Consider the following 17,783-nt stretch of genomic DNA (forward strand, 5'->3'; position numbering starts at 1 on the left):
CCGCTGAAAATATCTGAATATGACTTACATTTAAATATTTGCTGTCCTCTCGACTTTATTTTATTGGCTCTGAACAATTGCCTTTCTTATCATCAGCTTGGTAAAAATTATTTCAAGCTTTAACAGAAAGATGCTATGGGACCATGAAAATGAGCCCACCATGACCTTGGTCAGACCCAGCTCTGCGGAGGGCGAATTGCGGGACCAGAGGCAAATGGTTTAACGCAGCTCTTCTGCGTGGCCCTTGCTTGTGCAGGGTGCATAACACTACTGGCTCCTTTCTGAGGACTCTTCTACAAATACCTGACAGCTACGGTGATCCTGAGAGGCCTTCAACATGGGTGCTAGGGAAACACCGAGAATCACTTACTCATCTTTAGACAATGGATTTGCCATAGTCTCGGTACCTGGATGGAAGAGTCCACCAGGCTTCTTAGACTCTACCACATGGAGCCTCACCCTGGTAAGGTCCAGTGCTCCTCGGTTGGCCCCAAAGACCCAGTAGAGGGCCTGAGTTCCATTGACCACCAGGTAGACTATCAGTCTGGAACTTGTGCATTGGTGACAGACTCTAGGGGCCAGGATCCAAGCAGAGATATCGTCTGCCAGTAGGATGTTCTCTTCTCTAAGGAACTCTGGCTGCCACTCACCCCAGCTTTGCATTATGCTTCCCTTGCCAAAAACCTGCCTTCTGGTCCTCCTTTTCTACCTCTAGCCTCACCTTCTGGATCTCATTCCACTTTCATAATTTCACTCTCTGCCCCGCCAGGCAAAGCACCAAGTGCTTCTGGCTTGTGTGTGACAAGGTATAAAAAGCACCCCGTCACTTTGCACTTTTCACCTTGTGGGTCCCCGGTACGTATCCCCTTGGCTATGTAGCAGAAGTGAAACTACCATTGTTATTCTCAGCAGCCTCTGCAGGAACAATGCTCATTTATCAGGCTCTTAGCCTGCGCACGTCCTAAGCACTATCTCATTTAATCTTTACAGCAATTCTACAAGGAAGACAATTCTGGGAGATTATAAGTAAATTATCAGAAGTGAGAGCGATAGTAGGTCAGTTACTTGAGCTATAATTCTCAGAAAAACCAACTCTGATCAACTCCGAGTTTCAGTGGGCATTTTTGTGCTACAGACACTAAGTTCTAAAGATTCTTAAACATTGTTGCCGTTTGTGGGATTGGAGGATGAGGGATCCTGTTCTAACTGATTTTCTTATAAAGGTCCCAGAATCGTCCTCAACTTGACTGCTTAGTGGGACAGAGTGTAGGTCAGTAGACTCCCTCTAAGATCTATTGTCTGGACCCCTGGACTTGTAGTCTCATCCTTTGATGCTTACTATAGAGCACTGACAGAGGGTTTTTGACTCTAGTCAGTCCTCTCCTTGTGCCTTTCTCCTGTCCATGGAATGCCCATGAATAACTTTGTGTAGCGCCCATGTGCTGTTTTACCTCCATGGCCTGCCTTCTGCTGGGCGTTCAAAAGTATATCCGTTGGAATTACTGACAAATTTTAGTGGACCTTTTAGCAAAAGTTATCTTGCAAGATGACTTCAACAGAAAAAGAATGTGGAAGAGAAAGGATGAATTTTTCAGTTGCGATGTTATTTACGTTATTTACATGTACCTATCACCTTTGCTCTCTCCCCAAAGAGCCATGCAAGAGAATACATCGAAACATCTTTTGAGTTCTTAAGAAAAAAGACTCAAAGGTAAAGATACACTTGACTTTGCAAAAACATCCAATATGATTCAAAAACCACCACAGCTTCCTAACTAACACGGAACTTCCCCATATCCATCTATAGGCTTGCTCTGCCTGCAAAGAGTGGGGACCACACGATGGTCCAAACTGGGCAGAAAATCAGGCATTTCCCCAGATCAGGGGAAACTGTCTAGAGAGGATCGGTGAAAGGAGCGATTCTGATTCCAGAAAAGTCTCCCCCAGTTACTCACTGCATTCTGACTACGGGGGAGAATAAGTCCTATCACAGAAGACTTGTAGAAAAAAAGGCAGGTCAACAATAGAAAGCAATTTTCTAAAGTTATCAGATCTCAGACTATGGGTAACAGGAGAAATGAAAGCAACATGTTTCACATGTGGCACAATGGCAATCTAACGCTGGAGAGATGGAAAAGCAAAATGACTAATAGGCAGAAACAGAGGGGAGTCGAAAGTCAGAAAATCAGTTTATGGGGATAAGTCCCATAACATTGAAGGAATGGAGAAAACACACAAACGATAGGATCCTGATCTTTGGGTAATAAATAAGGCAATTTGCATGCACAAGTGGCTCAAAATGGAATTGTATGGGAAGAAAACCAAGCAATAATTCAAAGTGAAAAATCATCCCATCCTCAAATAAAAACGCAACTCTTCTTATCAAATAATATAGTCAACCAACCAGTTCTCGTCAATGTAGAGAAGTACTTTTGGTAGAGGGTTCAGTGTAAGATTCACAAAGACTCATGCGGGAAGAGTGACTGTGTTTTTCTGAAGGCCAAGGTCATGACCTTTAGACATAAAGCACTTGCTATGTTTTTGGTGCTGTTGGTATTATCATTGTTAGTTCCATAAGGAAAAATTGAAAGGGTAAGTGGGCCAAGGAGAGGAAAGCATTCATGTGATAGTCTTTTAAAAATAGGGGTGCCTGGGTGGCGTAGTTGGTTAAGCGTCCGACTTCAGCCAGGTCACGATCTCGCGGTCCGTGAGTTCGAGCCCCGCGTCAGGCTCTGGGCTGATGGCTCGGAGCCTGGAGCCTGTTTCCGATTCTGTGTCTCCCTCTCTCTCTGCCCCTCCCCCGTTCATGCTCTGTCTCTCTCTGTCCCAAAAATAAGTAAAAAAAAAAAAAAAAAAACGTTGAAAAAAATAAATAAATAAATATCCCACACTGCCATTTAGAATGGGTGAAACGTAATGAAATTACAGATAGAGTTTGTATTCTGTCCTCCTAACATTTTGGAACTATTTTATCATACAGCAAGACTTCCCCAAACAGATAAATAACGGTAATCAAGGCTTCCATTTATTTCTGCTAGAACACGGAGGTAACTGCATCATTTGGGTAACTCTGGTAATACCAATAGGCACTAGAATAGACATATACACAGAGGGGAAACATGTCAGATTAATTGTACTCTAAGACCAGAAGCATGGCAGACAATGCCAATATCTTAATTAGGACGTGCTTACAATTGGTCAGTCCTTCTGGATGGTAATTCTTTGTGCTCGGAGATGGTCTAACAGTCTTACTCTATTTTCCCTGTGAATCCAAGAATAGTCTAAAGACTTAATTGTCTAGTACGGCTAAAGAAGGGGCAGTTTGGATTTTCTGGGTACCGGAAATACAAACAATTAGAGTCAAAAACTATGGTCTCTATCCATTTTTACTGATCATTTCCCCAAATGCATTATAAGGGAGTTTCACATAAGCATACTTAGCTGGCTCAAATTCAAGTACATGAATTTCTGACAGGAGTTATGATGAACACACACAGAGAGAAGGAGAGAGAATTGTCATAGTTGGGGGCAATGTCCCCTGTCTTCCCTTCACCGCGAGCATTGCCATGGGGTAACTGCATGGCGAGAGGTGTGTTGGCTCTTTAAATGGCCACAGTCCCTGTATCTCAGAGCAAGATACCTGTCCTCTCTGAGTAGGTTCTGGGAGACTATGTGTAGGAAATGCTACTCACACAGCGTTACATCTAAATATTAGACCGTTGTTACCATCTGTTGTTCAGCCTTGGAAACAATGATCTATTCCAGTCTGGGAGGAAAAATGGTCGGGAGTGAATTTATCACGAGTTAGTAACATGCTTCATTTTATAGCAGATAGATATAAAGGAATTTTTGCTTCAAGGGTGATTCAGACCATCTTGCTTTTCACTTTACCTGAAATCCTCACCTCTAAGTGAGATGTGACCCTGCTTTATATACATATTCACCATAATAAATCAAGTGAGTTTTAACTTGGGGGCCATAATTACTACATAATCTGCATGATAAAATGTTTAATTTATTAATAAATTCATGTTATCCTTTTTCTTTTTAGTCATTTGCTCCTTGGTCCTAAAAATATAGTCCAGAAACAGCAGCAGTATAAATGCTATGTAATGTTTTAGAAGAAAATGGTATAGTGAGGGATAGTTAAACATTTTTATATCATAAATCACTGAATTCTTTATTTCTTTGATTAAGCCACATTAAAATATCTCTATTATCTCATCAAAAATGGCTTCTACCTGCTGTTGATGATAATCTCTTGCTTGTTTCATTTGCACTATACCTATACTGCTCAGTGCAGTTGACATTAGCCACGTGTGGCTATTTAAATTTCCAATATGTAAAAGTAAGTATAGGGGCACCTGGGTGGTTCAGTTGGATAAGCTTCTGACTTTTGGTCTCGGTTCAGGTCATGATTTCACGGTTTGCTGGATTGAGCCCCAAGCCTGACTCCACGCTCACAGCATAGAGACTGCTTGGGATTCTCTTTCTCCCTCTCTCTCTGCCACTCCCCTGCTTATGTACATGTGCACACACACACACACACACACACTTTCTCTCTCAAAATAAACTGATTAAAAGCAATAAAATAAAATTAAGAATAATAAAAATTCAACTTTTTAGTAATGTTGGCCACATTTTCAGTGCCCAATAGCTACCTATGTCTTGTGGTTATCATAAAAGACATAGGTAAAACATATACATCATTAGAGAAAGTTCTATTGGACAGAACTGCACTAGACGTTTAATTTGAAAGTTGAAGAAATTTCACATTCCAATTAAATTCTGGGGGCTTTTTTTTTTCTCTTCAGAGTCAAAATAGGTTTTCTGCTGTTTATTACTACTTGCTTTTTTTAAAAAATTTTTTTTCTTTTTGTTGGTCTCAAGATATACTGGTGTTTTTGTTGTTCAAAGACGGTAGAATTTGAAATCATGGATTATTTGAATTATACAGACAAAGCTATGCTTTGTAGAAATAAACCATTTAAAATAGATGGTATAATTTACATGGCTTTTTGGAGTAGTAAAGTAGTTCGATAGGTTTAGCCCTTCTGTCAATAACAATGTAAGATCAGAACAAAAAGCAAACATACACAGACAACACAAACAATTTGCAGTTCCTTTTGAGAGACACAGAGCAGGCAGAAACTTAGTGGAGAGAGGTGTGACTTTGAAAGGTGGATTATGGCAGGTAAGATTGGAGGTTTGAGGCCTTTTTATGGACACTGTCTAATTGGAATATTGCTCTGGCTGCCTTGCTGGCTTGAGATTTCAGGAGACACTTTAGCAGCTGGTCAAGCAGCCACCAAAAAGTACGGGGACAGGTCATTGTAGGTGAGAGTTGCAAAAGTTGGTGAACTCCACATTCGTGCAAAATCTTTTCCCGGATCCTTAGATTCCTATCAAACAACATTTAGTTGGAGGTCTTGGGAGCACAACAGAAAAGCATCAGTGGAAGCTGAAATAATTAAGCAGAGACTTTAGCTGCTACCTACCACATGGGAGACCAAGTTTACAGCCCAAGTCCAGCTAGATTAAGAGCCTGCTATTGCAAAAGTCATTTTTTTTAGAGGATCATTATGGGATCCAGAGCCTTGATAACACACTATTTTTAATGTCCAGTACCAAAATTTTAAAAATCACTATATATTTAATGAAACAGGAAAATATGACCCACATCAGGAAAGATAAAACAAGTCGATAGAAAGTCACCTTGAGGTAACTCAGAAGTTACAATTAGCAGGCAAGGGCTTTAAAATAGCTATTATAAATAGTCAATGACATAGAGGCAAAACACACACATAATAAACTAAGATATATGGAATACCAGCAAAGAAATAGAAACTGTACAGAGTAACTAAATGTAAATTCTGTGAAAAGTATAGTAACAGAAAAAAGAAATAATTGGATGGGTTTAAGAGCAGACTAAATAAGATTAAAGGAAAAGTTAGTGAGCTTGAGGATAAATCAGTAGAAATTATCCAATAAAAAAAACAGAGAAACATGATTGAAATAAAATCATCACAGCCTTAGAGGTCTGTGAGACTGCTTCAAGTATTCTAACATGTATAACTGGAGTCTCAGAGGAGAGGACAGATGGGCAGAAAATATATTTTAAGAATTAATGGCCAAAATCTTCCCAAATTTGGTGCAACACCCAAGAATCTCAATGAGTCCAAAAGATAAGAAGAAAGTCAAACCTGGACATATTGGAAGTAAAAGGTAAAAAACAGGACACCTGGGTGGCTAAGTTGGTAAATTGTCTGACTTGATTTTGGCTCAGGTCATGATCTCACAGTTGAGATCTAGCCATCGATCTGCATTGGGATCTGCACTGAGTGTAGAACCTGTCTGGGATTCTCTCTCTACCCCTGTCTCTGCCCCTCCCTCATTCTCTCTCTCTCTCTCTCACACACACAATAAATAAATAAACTTTTTATAAAAGGTAAAACCAAAGATCAAGAGAAAATCATGGAATCAGGTGTAGAAGAACAACGTATAACACGAAGAGAAAAATGATAAAAAATGATGACTGACTTCTCATCAGAAGAAATGAAGGCCAGAACTCAAACAAAGCAATCTCAATACAAATTAACTGTACCTTTAAAATGATGAAAGAAAAAAAATATGTCACTCAGAATTCTATGATCAGTGAACACATCCTTCAAAACTGAGGATGAAATAAAACACTTTAAATCAAAGAAGCCTAGAGAATTTATTACCAGCAGAATTACATTGCAAGGAAGGCTATAGGCCATTCCTCAGGCCAAAGGGGGAATAACAGAAGGAATGAAGTCCAGTAAAAAAGACAAGTAGTTGGGGAACATGAGAGATTCTATATGTAAATTTATTTTCTTCTCTTAATTTAATTTGAGACGTAGATCTCTTCAAAACAAATCATAACTCTGTTGAAGACTTTATCATGGTTGTTGACATAATTGATATGATAGCAATAGTAAAGGGAAGTAAATGGAATGACACTTTTGCAAGGTTCTTATATTTTATGTAAAATAGCACAATATTAACTCAAGGTGAGTTAATCTAAAGAGACACATTATAATTCCTAGAGGATCCACTAAAAAGGCAAAGAGGCATAGATTAAAAAGCCAATAGACGGGTCAAAATGGACTAGCAGGCACATTAAGTTATTTCAAAAGAAGACAGGACAGGAGAAAGAGAGAAACCAAAAACACACATATAAAACAAAAAACAAAATCACAAACCTAAACACAAGTGTATCTATGACTACATTAAGTATAAATGAATAAAATACTACAACTAAAAGGGAGAGAATGTAGGGTTGGATAACAAAAGCAATATCCTACACTATGTTGCCTATAAGAGACATACTTAAAATGCAAAGACACAAATAGATTTAAAGCTAAACAAATAGAAAAAGGTATATGTGCAAATGCTAATCGTAGAGGCTGGCATGTCTATATTAAGACCAAAGTAGATTTTAAGAAAAGGAGCATCAGTGGAGCTAAACACACATTTCAATGACAATAAAAGGGTCAGTACATCTGGATGACATAATTATATTATGTGCTTAATTATTATGTACATGATTATTAATATACATATTAATGTGCACATAATAATTATGATGTCCTAAAAATAGAGTTTCACAATAAAAGCTCTCAGAACTAAAAGGAGAAATAAACCACTGCAATCACAATGGCAGATGTAATACTCTTCTCTACCGCAATCAGTCATTTTCCAGAACTAGAAAAATCAGTAAAGGTAGAGAGATGTGAATAACACAATTAACAAGCTTGATCTAATTGATGTTTAGAGAACACAGTTTTCAATAACTGCAGAATACATGGTCTTTTCAAGCGTGGGTGGAATGTTCACCAAGGTTGGTCATCTGTTAGACTATCAAATAAATCTGAAATTTCAAAAGCGTGACATCTTAAAGAATATGTTCTCTGAAAAAAAAAGAAGGAATTAAATTAAAATGTATGGTTCAGCGTCTTCTGAAAATCAGGTTTTACATTTCTACAGAGTGAAGATTATAATATTCAGACAGAACTCACTAACGCATTTTAATACTTCTATAAATAAAATTATGATGATTTGAAGTTAGGATTTCAACATAGAAATTTTAGAAGCACAGGAACACATCAGACTTAGTGCTGAAACTGAAAAGTAAGTTGTCAGTAGAGCAAGATAGCTCAACATAGATTCACTGGACAGAAAAGCAGGCTTGATCTTGCTCTAAAATGTTATAAGCAGCTAGTGCCAATTAAATCTGTCTACATTAAAAATATATATGATACTCCTACATTTGGATTGAGATATAAAGTGAAAAGTTTTTTGCAAGATAATTTGTCAGTATGTTTCATAAGTCTTGGAACAGATCCTGTTATGCCACTTTTCAAAAGAATATTGCCTGAAATGTTCTGGTTTGTATGACCAAAAATATCCAGTACAGTGTTATTGATATGTTAGTCTTATTATAGAATATTATTTTGGTTTTATTATAGAATATTATTCACACAAGAATAAGCTCATAATATATTGCTAAGCAACACAATCGGATTGTATAAAAAGTGTGAGCAGAACGATAGCATTCTATAAAAATTACATATCTATAATGCCTTAGAAAAATTATGAAAGAATAAATATCAGGTAATTAATAGTATTTTCTCTGGTGATTGTTTTCTTTTGCACTTTCACTAACAAAATATTCTTAAAAAATTTTTTTTTAATGTTTATTTTTGACAGAGAGAAAGGCAGAGCATGAGTGGGGGAGGGGCAGAGAGAGAGGAAGACACAGAATCCAAAGCAGGCTCCAGGCTCTGAGCTGTCAGCACAGAGCCCGACGCGGGGCTCGAACTCACGAACCGCGAGATCATGACCTGAGCCCAAGTTGGTCGCTCAACTGACTGAGCCACCCAGGCGCCCCAACAAAATATTCTTCAAAAATACGTAATATTAGACTTTGTCACAACTAAGGCCTAATTGTGTTCTTAATATCATGACTTAACATATATACTTAACATACCTAACATATTTGACATATGATGGACTAGGCATTGAGTTTTAGTGCTTTGTGTATGTTATACCATTTATTTGTTGCAGCAAATAATAAATATTTCCATCTTATAGAGGGGACAGTGAGATAGAGATTGAGTAATTTGCCCAAATGGGTGCAGGCAGCATGTGGTCAAGCTGAGACTTGGTCCCAAGACTGACTCCAGAGCGGCTGCTCTTAGATCCTGTGCCACCGAATCCACCAGAACACATTTCTATCCGTGAGAGGCAAAAATACTAAAAGAGAAAATTGCTCAGTAACAAGATACCATTCCTTGGAGACCAGGAAAAGAAAAGTAAATGCATAGTGCTGAGGCCAATGGGGATACCTGTTGGGAAGTATGTGGAAATGGATGGGAATTTGCTACCGGAGGTAACAGAGCCCAAAGATGTTTCAAATAAGTTGGGGGGGGGTGCAGGAAATTGGGATCACTGCTTGAAAACATATCTGGAGCAGAGCTCCCAGGTTGGCGAAGGAAGGCAGGTTATATCTGCCACCCGTGCTGTCAGGGACTAGTGCCTAGATGAATCTGTGTGTCCAGAAAAGAGGATGACAGAGACCCCACTTGGTCATCAAGAAGTGAACAAGCCATTCCTTGAGTGTATGCAGCGTCACTGGAAGGAAAGAAACCACTGTGATCGCTGTAACACCTGGTTCTGGAGTCAGGACCCTCAGGATGTGGAAGAGTGACCGGAAGAGCTCTACGCAGGGAGGAACACAGAAGGAGAGGTAAATAAATGCACACAACAAAACCACACGTTTCACGGATGAACCTCGAGATGAAAATTGCAAAGCGTATCAGAGACTTGTAATGCTGAGAAAGAGAGCCAAGATGCCAAAAATGCACGACAGATAAAATCAAAACAACAGAAAGTTTTGAAAGCGGCTTTAAGTATGTTTAGGAATCATCGATGCGATAAATGAAGGAACAGGGCTTGTAACAAGAATAATAAGTAAATCACAAAAGACAAGAGGGTAAAATGCCATGTTGGAAATTGGGGGAATAACAAAAATACTAATTTATATAAAATTAGTATTTTATATACTAAATTGTATACTAAATTATAAACGACAAGGTGAATTCTAGAGTGGACATGTTCACAAGGGAATTAGAAAATTGAGAGGTATGGGGCGCTTGGGTGGCTCAGTCAGTGAAGCGTCCAACTCTTGATTTTGGCTCAGGTCATGATTTAACAGTTTGTGAGATCGAGCCCCGTGTCAGGAGCACAGAGTCTGCTTGGAATTCTCTCTCTCCCTCTTTCTCTCTGCCCCCTCCCCCCCCCCCCCCCACCCCTTGCTCACATGCTCACACTCTCTCTCCCGGTCTCAAAATAAATAAATAAATAAATAAATAAATAAATAAATAAATAAATAAAAGAAAATTGAGAGATGGAATTGAGGATTTCACCCAGAATATGCCTGTTTTGTCTGTCTCTTTCTTATGTATCTCTATATCCATACACAGATGAATAAATATCCTTTCTATATATCTGTTCTAAAAAGGTACAAAGCTACATACTCAAAGTTACAAACTTTCAGTTATAAGGTAAGTAAGTCCTGGAGATATAAAGTACAGCACAATGACCATAGTTAGTAAGATTGTATTGCATATTTGAAAGTTGCTGAGGGAGTAGATCTTAAAAGTTCTCATCACAAGAAAAACCAATTTGTAACTGTGTGAGGAGACAGATCTTATCTAGACTTGGTGTGGTGATCATTTCACAATACATGCATATATCAAATCATTACACTGTATACTTTAACACAGTGTTATACGTCAATTAAATCTCCATAAAATATATCGTGAGGAAATGAAGAAATGCAGGTATAGATATGTAAACTTCTTTTTTCTTTTTTTTAAATTTCTTTTAACGTTTACTTATTATTAAGAGTCGAGAGAGAGAGAGAGAGAGAGAGCGAGCATGAGCATGGGAGGGGCAGAGAGAGGAGGAGACACAGAACCTGAAGCAGGCTCCAGGCTCTGAGCTGTCAGCACGGAGCCTGACGCGGGGCTCGAACCCACCAACTGTGAGATCGTGACCTGAGCAGAAGTCAGACGCCCAACCGACTGAGCCACCCAGGTGCCCCAATATGTAAACTTCTAAACTTATGGAGGATAGGTCAAAAAACTGTGACATATGTCTAACAGGGCTCCAGGAAAAAGACACAGAAGGAATAGGGGAGGAGTAATATTGGATGAAGTAATGGGTGAAAATTTCCCAACATTGATTCAGGATATGTGTTCTTATATTAAAAATTCCATTCAAATAAAGAATAAAAAAAAAACCAGAAAGGAAATCCACATTTAGGTACATCATAGTGTGACAGCATAATATAAAAGAGCACACCGGAAAGAAAAGACAGGTTAGACAAAAGTCTTTAATGGCAGACATCTCATGAGTAGTAAATCGTACCGGAAGACGATGGGTAAATATATTCAGGGTCATCAACTTTAGATTCTATACCCAAGTAACTTATTATTCAGTAAAGAAAAAAAAATTTTTTTTAAATTCAGAAATATGAAAATGGAGTTTACCACTTACAGGCCTTATTGAAAACATTCCTGAGGAAGTACTTCAGCAAGGGGAAAACAAATACAGAGTAGAATAGAAAAGTAATGTAAAACTGATAATACAATTGACTATAACAGGGGCGCCTAGGTGGCTCAGTCGGTTAAGCCTCTGACTCTTGATTTCCGCTCAGGTCATGATCTCTCAGTTTGTGAGATTGAGTCCTGCACCAGGCTCTGCACTGACAGTGTGGAGCAGTCTTGGGATTTTCTCTCTCTGCTCCTTCCTTGGGTGCATCCTCTCTCTCTCTCTCTTTCTTAAAAATAAATAAATAAATGTAAAAATTTTAAAAAGTAACTATTGACTACAACATCCTATGTGCACTGTTTTTCTTTTGTTCTTAAAAATAGAACGAAAACTGTGTTCAACGTCAATAATAAGACAGAGGGGGCGGTGAGAGAGTGAGAGAAAGACACACACAGATGGACAGAGGGTACTGAGGAGTGAGGGGTACTGTTCCAAGCACAGTGCGAGCCCTTGTCCTTTGCAGAAGGAGAATAGAGACACCAAATAACCATAGGGTCTTGTGAAAAACTTTTACAGTTAATTTTCTGAGGTACATGAAGAAAGGGGGAAAAAGGTATAATGGAAGAAGATTGCAGTAAAGCTAGTTCCACATATATCCATCATTGCAGGAAGTGTTCATAGATTAAACACCTTTACTACAACATTCGCACTGTGGAGTGATTTATTAAAAAAAAGATATAGCTATATTCTGCTTATATGAAACAAAATCACCCTGAAAATATTGAAAATAAAAAATGGAAATAGATCGCATAAGTTTCAACTGTTGGTATAGCAACATTAACACTAGATTAAAAAAAATATTTTATGGCCAAAGTCATTGTTCTGGTTAAAGAGGGAAAATGTATGATTTTGATAATTAAGGAGGCACTGTCCACATGAGCATACATATGTTTTTAGAATTTGGAATAACTGTGACCTTAAAGATCAGAAGGCAGGGGAATCGGTCCCCCCGCCCCTCCGCACACCCAACACACACGCCTGACGTTTCAGAAGATTAATTCTTTTTTCCTTCTGAAATCCCTGCTATTTTGATGTTCCCTTTCTAGGAGGTGAAGGAAGTGATTCTGTTCCCAATTTTATTGTTCAGTCTTGCTGTAGTATAACTTTTCTCACCTAGCTGTAGGCGCAGTAGAGAAACTGATGAAAAGCATGTACAAGGGAAATGAAAAATGAACAAAATGCAAAAAGCATTTGCTGAGGTGGAAGAGGCAATAATCCTGCGAGAAGACCAGGTGGCTAACTGGAGGGTGCAGGACCGCTGACATGAAGGATCTCGGCTGCCGGGAGGAAGTGTCTTGCCTTGGTGGGGTGAGGCATCCGTTGGACAGTGGAGAGGCCATGTGGGGTGGCAGTTGGCCAGCCAAAGCCACCATCCTCCTTGCAGGAGCACTGAGAGAGAAGACAGACTCAACGCAATTCACGTGACCAGGATGGAATGGAATGGAATGTGGGTGTAAACCTTTCAGAAGAGGGTTAGAGAAATCTTTCCGGTGTTGCAAGAAAGATGTGAACTGAAGTCTTCCATGGGGCTTCAGGGAGTTCTGGGCTTCATGCAAAAGGGGCAGGGTTTGGTAGTAAAACGGTATTAAGCCCAAAGGAAAGATGCATGGGGGTAATTTAGTAAGTCCCTTCAAATTTAAGTCAGCGTCAAATTCAATCTGAAGCATCATAGCAGATAGGTACTAAACAGGGAATGATTATTAATATTTGAAAGACATTGGGCACCTTGGTGGCTCAGTCAGTTAAGCGTGCGACTTCCCCTCAGGTCATGATCTTGGGGTTTGTGAGTTTGAGCCCCACATTGGGCTCTGTGCTGATAGCTCAGAACCTGTTGCAGATTCTATGTCTCCCACTCTCTCTGCCCCTCCCCCACTTGCACTCTGGCTCTCCCTCTCTCTCAAAAAGAAGTAAATATTAAAAAATATTAATATTTGAGAGACATACTTGCTTGGAAAACTTAAAAAAAACAGAAGATAGTTGTTGTTTAGCCTCATGTGGTTTTTTGGTCAAGTTAAGGAGGAACACTAGGGACTCTATACATCCTGACTCTTCCATTCCTGGAATTTATGAACACTCAGTGATCGGAACTGGAGTTTTCCTGGTTCTCCTTTGAATCTGTTTTATGCTTCTGCTTTCTTCCTCAAGTTTCTGTCCAGATCCTTCCAGAAGAACCCCAGCCATCTTTGGTGAGTGTGGGTTGGGGTAGAGCATGTCCACTGGAGGTAATGGAGGAACCATCACCAATGTGTAAACACTATTCATGATCTGCAGTCACCCCAGAGACCATTGGCCAGACCACCATTTCCCGAAGCCCAGGTAAAAATATTTCCTTTCCCATGACAACCCTGGAGGGAGAGGAGAAACCCAAAACACAGCTTGCTTTCCTTCCAGCCATTTCATTTGAAATAGTCAGTTTTATATTACTGCTAAGCCATGAAAGTGTTTTTCATTGTGTCACTCTCAATTATTGTACATTTAATAAAGAAAAATGTGTGCTTTTAAAAAAGCCGTGTCACATCTGCAAAGTATTTTTTAATAAAAGTCCCCGTTTCTTCCAACAATTAATGACCCATTTGTTGCCAGCAATTAGATATAGTTTAATGTAGCTTCTCTTTTGTGTGATAATTATACATATATTTTCAAAGTACCTTTCTTGGAGGAGTGGGAAAAAATTACTCTTGTTTGGGGAAAAATGGGGCCGTGTAAATATTTGCTGTAAAATAAGTAAGTGTGAATCAAGGGACTTGAGTTTTGGTATTACTGAGAAATCCATTCAAATATATATCATATATATATATATATATATATATATATATGTGTGTGTGTGTGTGTGTGTGTATGTGTATATATATGATATATATATTCATTCAAATTCATTCAAATTCATTCAAATATATATACATCCTGAGCTCAGTAAAGGTCTGTGTAGGATACTTTAAGTGGTAAATATATATTTGTATTTTGACCTTGTGATCAATTCCAAACTTTACCAGCTATTTTAGTATTTTTTTTCTCAGGCAGCTGCCTGGGAATAACCCTTTTTATAGCTTTCAGATACTGCAGCATCTATAAATAGCCTTGTAGCATTACATTAGGTGAGAGTGAGTCCAATGCTCTATTGCATGAGCAATGTGGAATTTTGAATTAAAAAGTAGTTTAAATGGCATTTTGGTGTTAGTAGTGAAATTAAAAAGCAAGACACAAATCACAGAAGAGGGACAAACAGATGTTTCTCTGATAGTTGGATTCCTTAGAAAATTGACTATAAATTCAGGAAGATAATTATTAGCACTGGATTATATAATCAGTCTGATTTGGCTGGTTATCTACAAAGTCATTAAAAAGTGTCAGAAGAATCAAATGTATATTGTATATCAAATAGAAACTGCTGTTGGTCGTTGGTCTTCATTGAAATCCCTTCTGCATATCTTTTTTTTTTGTTATAACTTAATTAGCAAAGTTAAAATTAAGATGAGACTCCAGTGTGTTTAGATGAAACAATTTCTATGAGAGGACACTTCATTAAAACATTTTAATAATGCAGTAAACTCTTGGTTATCAAAGAAATCTCTTAAAAATGATCTTTTTCAATGAATATAATTATTCAATGTGAAATATTTGTGCTGTTCAAGAAAAATCCAAATACTGCTCCTGCCGTGTTACATATGCCAGGCACCTGTTATATGCTCTGCTAACAATCGTCACTTGCTAGTCTTTTTAACAATGCTGTGGCTAGAGTATATTCCACATATGCTTATTGAGTTATTTAGTGTATGCTTGACACTATTCTAGGCTCTGTGGAAACAGTAGTGAATGAGACAAAGTACCTATTCTCATGAAGCTCACACTCTGAGGCCAGGCAAGGAAACTAATAAACGATACAGATGTTTAGGTATTCACAGAGTTGTGCAATCATCATCGGCATCAATTTTAGAACATTTTCATCAGCCCAAAATGAAACTCTATACTTTCTAACTGTTGCCCCCAATTCTCTCATTCCACCCCCCCCACCCCCATCCCCATCCCTAGACAACCAGTGTAATACCCTTCTGTCTCTATAAATTTACCTACACTGGACATTTCATAAAAATGGAATCCTACAGTAGGTGGTCATTTGTGACTGGCTTCTTGCGCTTAGCATAAGGTTTTTAAGGTTTATTCCTGTGGTAGCATGTATCGATGCTTTTTGTTGATGAATGATATTCCATTAAATAGAGTTTATTTACCCATTCATTAGCTGTTGGACACTTGTGCTGAATCCACTTTTTGGCTACTACGAATTATGCTGCTATGAAAATTCATGTACAAATTTTTATGTGGACATAGGTCCTCATTTCTATTGGGTATACACCCTGGAATAGAGTTACTGGTAGATGGTAATTCTTTATTTAATCTTTTGAGGAAATTCCGGACTGGTTTTCAAAATTGCTGCATCATATTACATTCTCACTTGCAGTGTATGAAGATGTCAGTTTCTCTACATCCTTCCCAGTACATATTATTATCTGTTGTTCTTTTTCTTTCATTATAGCTATGCTAGTGAGTATAAAGTGGTAGCTGGTTGTGGTTTTGACTTGAATTCCCTTGATAAGTAATGTTTTCAAATATCTTTTCATGTGCTTAGTGTTTATATATATATATATATATATTTTTTTTTTTTTGACAAGACCATTTGCCTACTTTTTAATTAAATTTATTAGTTGAGAAAGAGAGAGAGAGAGAGCGTGCGCAGGAGAGGGGCAGCAGGAGAGGAAGAGAGAGAATCCCAAGCAGGCTCTCACAAACTATGAAATCAAGAATCAGACATTTCACTGACTGAGCCACCCAGGTGCCCCATTTGCCTATTTTTAAATTAAGTAATTCGGCATTTTTCCATCTGCATATATGTATTCTTGATTTCATATATATTCTAGATATGACTTTTATCCAGTATATAATTTGCAAATATTTTCTCCCTTTCAGTGTGTTGTCTTTTTACTATCTTGATGATATCTTCTGAAACACAAAAGTTTTTAATTTTCACGAAATCTGATTTATCTATTTTGTATTTGGTTGCTTTGCTTTTTGGTGTCATATATTAGAAGCCATTGACCAGTCCAAGGTCACAGAGATCTACTCCTATGTTTTCTTTGAAGACATGTATAGATTTAGCTCTTCCCTTTAGGTCTTTCATTCCTTTTGAATAAATGTATACATATGGTGTGTGGTAGGGGTAATGTGCTATTTCCTCCCAGGAATGAACAAACTTTCTTTTGATAGAAATGGTTTCAGAAAAATAGTGTTGACTTATCAAAAACTATTTATGCTTACGCCAGGCACTTTTCCAGGAGTAACACAGAACAATCTTCAGCTTTCAACGGGGTGCATTGTACATTGACGGATGTAAACAAATGAATATAACAAAGTTAAGTCATGAAAGAACTATGAAAACTACGGAATGATGAAAGGGAATGGAGAGGCGTGAAGATACTATTTTTATATTGAGCTCTCAGAGAGGACCTCTTGCATAAGGTGATATTTGAGCAGAGATTTGAAAAAAGTGCCAGAGTAAGCCCTGAATATATCTGATTATATAAAAGCATCTCAGGCAGAATTGAACAGCATGTACAAGGGTCCTGAGGTGGGCGCATGCCAGATGTGTCTGAGGGATGGTGTAACTGGAAAGAGGAGAGGACTGATAGGCACGGAGAACTGAGGGATATATATATATATATATATATATATATATATATATATATATATATAATGTGTGTATACATACATATATATGAATATTATTCATATATATGAATATATAAATATTATTCTGGTGCACCAGAATACTTGAGGCCTCATGGATCATGGTGGAGACATTGGATGTAACACTGATTGGGACTGGAAGACACTGGAGGCTTTTGAGCAAAGGGATCAGGTGATTGGATGATTTATGCTTTACAAGGATCACCTCGATTCAGGTCAGAGATTAATTTGAAACCAATTGGAAAGCAATAATTTGTGCTAGAGAGAATGGAGGCTTGGCTCAAGGTGGTAGTGCTGGAGATGGTCAGACACGAGGCATATTTGGGAGATATAACCAACAGACAGATACTGTGAGAAAAAGAGAGATGTTAAGGAGCATTGAAGGATTTTGGCTTGGGCAACTG

Source organism: Panthera leo, chromosome A3 (genome assembly GCF_018350215.1).
Source record: "Panthera leo isolate Ple1 chromosome A3, P.leo_Ple1_pat1.1, whole genome shotgun sequence".
Lineage (NCBI taxonomy): Eukaryota > Metazoa > Chordata > Mammalia > Carnivora > Felidae > Panthera > Panthera leo.